The following is a 6,699-nucleotide window of genomic DNA, read 5'->3' as shown; positions in this document are numbered from 1 at the left end:
TATATATATGCATGTAATACAAAACACGAGTGGGATGGATTGTTGTCGGCAAAAGATCAAACGGAAAGAGCAGGGAACTGGGAATCCTTTCATGGAGATGATGAGGAAGAAGAAGGGAAAGAGGTGGGTGTGTATGAGACTCCATTCAAGACCCCTCATAGCGGACCGGACGGATGGCCGAGAACACACTTGGACTTTGTATTTTGGAAGGGGGAGGAATTCTGGCGCCGGCCTGTCCCCAAGACGAAGGCATTATTTTTTGATACTTATTTTCGGATATGTCACACAGTCACGCAAATTATGCGCCCTACAAAACGAGATTTCTCACCTCAGCAAATTTCACTATTCATGGTGAAATGTTTCAGGAAAATTTCCGAAATTATTAATGTTTCAAATATATGTATGTGGAATGAATATTTTGGTAGTGGCAGTATATTTTCTTTCGATCATTTCAATAGATCCTTAAGTTCTTTTTCTGCCAAGGACTTAGTTTCGAAGGGTTAGTTTTGCGAAAAGAGAATTGGAGAAAAAAAAATTCTTCTGTTGTTTTTACTTGAATTTTTTTGAATGATATTTATCTGATTGCTCATCTAATGAAAGACAGTTGCTATTTAAGTCATTAGTTGGCCATCAAATCTTTAAAACTTGAATACTATGTATTTATCTACACAGTATAAAATTCCGGATCAAATTACTGTAAAAAATACGAGAACCCTGTGTGCTTCCCCCCATCATCGAAAACTCTTTAAAATGCATTTTTATCCTAAAATTTTATACTTTAGTTTTTACCTAATATTCATTTAATTACAGCGATTCAGGGATTTTACAGTAAATGTTATGATGCATCATATCTTTTGTCCGCAAAATTTTAGGATAAAACTGGATTTTACTGTAAACTGTACCACCACCTAGAGGGACGGTGCTTTTTACCGTAATTTGATCTTCATGAATTCTTCAAAACTACTTCAATGTGATAGAAGGAATTTCTCGGAATAACAATTACATTAACAGCATGAATTTCTCCAAACAGCAATCACAATAATAATAAGGATTCTCTTAAATAACATTCGCAGGTTGGAGAATAAATTTCTCAAAGCTACGATCACAGTATGACAGTATGATTTCCTCAAAACAAAAATCACAGTAACTGCATTTCTACTAGCAGCAATCACCGTGATAATAGGAATTTTTATAATACACAAGCACAATGACAGTAGAAATAAAAAAATCTTTGAAACAGTATGAATTCCTCAATATAATAATCACAATAACAGTATGATTTTATCAGAATAACAATCACAGTAAGAGTAAGAATTTATCAAACTGACAATCATGGTAACAGTATAAATTCTAAACAGCAACAATCAGTATTAATGCAATAAAACAATATATCAATCATTATTTACACAACGTAACACGATATCAATCAGTATCAACAGAATTGTAACAATGTAAAAATCAGTATAATTATAAAATTTACAAACAATATTTATTTCTTAAAATTAAGATCACAATAACAGTAAGAATTCTGAAAACAATCGCAATAACCGTATGAATTTTTACAGACAACAATACAGTATGAATTTTTTAAATTAACAATCGCAATAATTATATAAGTTTCTCGAAATAATAATCATAGTAACAATATGAATTCCTTAAAATAACACTCTCAGTAACGCTCTCAGTAACACTATAAATTTTTAAAAAAATAAGTTCGATAATTAAGAATTTCTCACAATAACAATGAAGTAAATTATTGCGTTAAAATTGATGTACAGCAAATTCGCTGTACCCCGGTACAGATTCCTCAATGTTTTTGAATGCTAAATAGATCAAAGTTGTTTATTTGAACAAGATTGAAATTAATAATTATTATTAAACTTTACAGGTTACGTCGAAATCACAGTTCGATAAAAAGCATTTTTATTTTTCACTTAAAAATCACGTGATACTCTAAATTTCATTGATGATATTTTGTAAAGAACACACTTTCATATTTAAAAGGAACTTCATTCAAAGAAAAACCATTTGGAAATTTTGGAACAATGAACCATAATATTGCTCAAGTATTTGGCTTTGAACCATAATGTTGTCCAAGTTTTTAGCGTTGTAAATCGTTTAAGCTTCAAGTATTAAACAATAATATCATTTAAGTTTTTGGCTTTGGACTAGAACATTATTCACATTTTTGGCGTTGAACCATAACATTGTACAACTTTGTTGCAACCTTTATATCGTGTTAAATTAAGTCACATCATATTATCATAATTATTAAACTTGATTTCACGATGTTATAGTCCAAGTTGAATAAAACCTTGATTTAGATTGAAATCCTATGAATTTTCCAGTCAATTTGCACCGTATTATTACTAATATTATGGTTCAACTTTGAACCATATTTTGAGAGAGTGTTTGGATCAAACCATGCTAAAAATATTTTGCGGAGCTTCCCTTATGATCATTTGTTGATTCTGAAAAAATATATGTAAAATACTTATTATACAAAGTGATATTTATAATAATTATTAACCCTATCCCTTTATATATATTTCCAATATATCATGTATATATCTCAATATATATTAATCAAAATGATTTAAGTGTTTTTAATGTCAGAATAAATCCTTAGATTTCGGAGCTGACCCGATCGCTTATTTGTTTACAGCTGTAAAATGTTCAGAATTCTTAACATAGGCAGTTCAGACATGAGCTGTAGTTAAAAATGATTTAGAACATAGATAGTTGAATGATATTTTAATGTTTGTAAGTTCAAAATGTAACTGAATTTCGTTTTCTTTTATAGGAGGTGAGATTCTATGATTTTTTTTTCTTTTTTGATTCATCCAAAGGTAATATATATTTTTAATTTGAATGAATTTGTAAGTATGTTGTATATGATATGTGTAATATGTATCAAATTAGTTCTAGTCTCTAGGCCATGATTTCTCACAAATAAATGAATTATGCTAACTTATTTTTGAGAAAGGAAATTAAAGTAATTAGGGGGAAGATGGGGTAGTCAGCAATTTTCTAGAAAATAAAAAATTACATTAACCAATAAAACTGCCTAAATGATGCTATTTTCGAAATGTATAAAAAAAAAGCTTGCGCACAAAATAAATTGAAAAATAAAGACACTTTTGAATATTTTAGTTAGAGAATATGGTACATACATGAGTTGCAACTTCGGAGGAATATAATAATAATAATAAAGCCATAGTTTAAATGTCCTTCCATTAGAGGCGAAGCTATAATTTTAAACTATCTAAGAATTCTCTAATCTTCTCTATATGTAATCTTCCAAACTATAAAAGAATTATCTGGTTTTTAGTACGAGCAAATAACTTAAATATTTTAAGGCTGTTTTTCGAAGTTTCCGACGTAATATGAAATGATACTTTTTAGCAAATGGATAGCTATTTTTATAAATGCTGTGAATTTGCAACAGTTACTCATGACTGCTAGATCAAGGTTAGCCTATCTAAGGGACTACAGTTTTGCGATAATCAAAACGTTTGTGATATATTTTTTTTAATATTTAAAAATTTACTTCGATGCCGCCTTATCTGGGCTCATAAAATTTTGAAAAAAAAATGACAATAAGGCAGTGACTTTGCTAATTTTCATCCAGGGGAAAAAATGTCACCAAATTGGAGATTTTTAAAAAAGTTTAATAACTTTTAATATATTTAAGTAATTTGTCCAATCTAAAGCCTAGATAATTCTACACTGCAAGATGATCTATATAGTTTGAAATCACCTTTTTGCTTCACGTGTAAATGACGCTGAACTGCGGCGTTTTTATTTCTCTGGGCGCCAGATCTTTGAAGAACCTTGTTAAGCGATATTAAACTGTTTTAAAAATCGATAATTTTGCGAGTTTTTTTTTCGATTAAAATTGTTAAAAGTTATGAGTAAATTTCAATATTTACTTATTTTTTATGGCCCGATAAGGCATCATTAGAGAGACTTTTTAAATGATAAAAGTTTAAGCAACAAACGCTTTTCATTTGCTCAATCGACTTATTTCTCTTCTTCATGCTGATGCTGACTAAAGAAAATTGTATAGAGGGCGCTGACTAAAGATAGGCTAAACTTGATCTAACCTTTAGTAAAGTGTATCACGTTTCTATTCAAGTTGAACCAAATTTTCGCGTGATCAATTTTAAATCAAGTCCTTAGTTATATGGAGGTTATATAAGGAATCTTTACTCCTTATGTAAATTCTAAGTTTTAGGAAAAATCCAAATGCGCGGTAATATGATGCATTTTGGCAACGTTTTAAGGTTACCACAATGTTGCACTAGATGCATTCAATGTTCTCCAAAATTTTTATTATTGTATTTTATATTCTTCTTATGACATTATCAGAAATTTTTTGAGCTGAAACATAGTATCGATTAAAAACATTTCAAACTTCATATAGTGGAAATTTAAGCTGTATTTTCGTACTTCATGAACTTAATAATACGATATGATAGTTCTACCTAAACAGCAACACGGTTCAAAATAACACCTTATTAAGGTTTTTCACCTTCGCACCGTATTATACTGCGAAGGTGACGAAAGTATAGGCCAATGTTGAGCTGGCTTATGCAAGAATGTACTAATTGATCTTAAATATCAAAGCAAGTTAACAGTTTTTTTTTCCAATCACATTTCTAACAAAAGTTGTCTCTAAAAATAGCACTGTGATTAACAATTTTAGAGTATTGATTTATAGATAACAGATATACAGTAAAAAGTTTTAATCAAAATATTTTAATAAAAAAGAATATTTATTTCGCAAATATTCTTAAAAAAAGAGCAGGAAAAAGACATAAAATTAAGCATAAAAATATCGTTCTTCTCTGCAATAAATAACACTTCATCATCCTCAACCCTTGCCGGAGGGGGGTTTAAACACCCCCTCCGTTTTAAATCCACCCGAAACCACCTCCCAGTGGTGACACTTTATAGTCGATATCATTAGCTTGCCTCCATCCTTCCCCAACATTATTCTACCCCTTTGAAATCCTTTTTCGGAGGATGGAGAGGAGGAGGGATACATATGAGGATGCTGAAGAGCACTTCCTTCATCTTCCTTCCTCCCCTACCTGGTCCTAGTGACGGTTATGAGGATACCTCGCCTTCTATGTGATAGGGCAATACATCATGGACCTAGCGATGCGCGAAATAATACCCGGGTAACAGGAGGGGGGTAATAGGAGGGGGCGTCAAACTTTAAGTGGACCAGATCCCTACTCAGATATTAAAACCCAAGCATCCCTCTGTAGTAAGACTTTTTACTTGAAGTATGCTTTTCCTAGGTGATTTTCGTGACTTTTCCCCGCCTTGGCGATATATTTATTTATTTTTTTCACGTTTCTCACCGAATTGGCTTTCGTTGGGGTGATCAGTTGGCTTAGAAGGAACTGAAATAATAATAATAAAAAAAGCATGTCATGTTGAAAAATGAAGATAACCGAGTATGAAATGAAATATTCCTCCGTAAATAGGCATGAACAATTCTGTAATCAACTAACGGGAATGTTCTAGAATGATTTGTTGAAAGTTTAAAACAGAGAAATTGTTAAGTTCTAGAGGCAATGTGTTTTGGTTTGGGTATATGTATTTATCATTGGCTGATTTTAGAAATTCTTTCCTTTTTTAATGCAACGTTAAGAAGAAATGCAATGCAAGGAAGTTGCATCACAATATATATATTTTTTAAAAAAATGAAGCCATATTTGCTTAAGATTGCACCATATTAAGTAAAAGTTGAAAGTCCCTGCTTTGATGTTAAGCTTTTGTCATTTTTTTAGCTGAACCACTTTCCTCCGAAGTTGATATTATAGTGCTTTGATACTAATATTATTTTTTTAAATTTGAACCATATTCTTCATAAGATGATATTTCTTTAAATTTTAGCTATATATAACAGTGATTTTTAAACAATATAACCTTTAAATATGAACCATGTACTATTAGAAAAATTGTTTTGACCATAATGCAGCTAAAGCTTACTATAACAAAATTTTGAACCATATTTTCTTTCAAGTTTAACCGTAGTTTATCAGGAAATTATTTACGCCACATTAAGATTTATTTTGGAAAAAATATTACAGTTGTAGCAAATTTGCAAAATTTTATCACTATCATTGCTTAAAGTTCTCTAAAATTTGCAACTGCGCACTGAAAAAAATATGGTCAAAATTATGGAAAAATTGACAGTGTTCGTGGATTTATGGGAATGTCGAAAAGCTCGGTAATTTTTACCGAAGCTCTTAGGTAATGGTTTTGGTAAAACTAACAATAAAATATGGTTTTATAATCTGTGATAAAATTTGGTAAGTGTGGTAAAATGTGGTAATTTTATTATAACACCTTAGAGAATAGCCTAATGATCCTTTTTTCGGTTAAATTTGCTTTGATTATCGGTACTAAATTTGCAAAGATGAAAAAATATTTGGAGGAGGGGTGCTATAAGAGTTTACCATAAAAGTTTTAAGGAAAGCAGATGAAAAGTCAGTGGATCTAGACAATAATAACAACAAGAAGAAAAAAACAATAATAACAATAAGATGAAAAAAATAATAATAACAATAAGAAGAGAAAAACAATACAAAAAGAAGAAGAAAAACAATAATAGCAATAAGGAGAAAAAAATAATAATAACAATAAGAAATAAAAAAACAATAATAACAATAATAAGAAAAA

The 6,699-nt window shown here is 30.2% G+C and overlaps 1 long non-coding RNA gene across 1 annotated transcript in view; it reads left to right on the top strand.

The window, feature by feature from the left end:
• Positions 1-3,133, top strand: part of LOC139425162 (uncharacterized) — a 76,468-nt gene extending 73,335 nt beyond the window's left edge. The window contains exon 3 of the long non-coding RNA XR_011636439.1: positions 2,804-3,133. This is a non-coding gene — a long non-coding RNA (uncharacterized lncRNA). The remainder of the gene's footprint in view (positions 1-2,803) is intronic.
• The last annotated feature ends 3,566 nt before the right edge of the window (positions 3,134-6,699 follow it).

The sequence above is a fragment of the Parasteatoda tepidariorum genome, chromosome 3 (assembly GCF_043381705.1).
Source record: "Parasteatoda tepidariorum isolate YZ-2023 chromosome 3, CAS_Ptep_4.0, whole genome shotgun sequence".
NCBI classification, from domain to species: Eukaryota; Metazoa; Arthropoda; class Arachnida; order Araneae; family Theridiidae; genus Parasteatoda; species Parasteatoda tepidariorum.
Note: the sequence above shows the minus strand (reverse complement) of the source record. Positions and strands in the feature narration are given on the sequence as shown.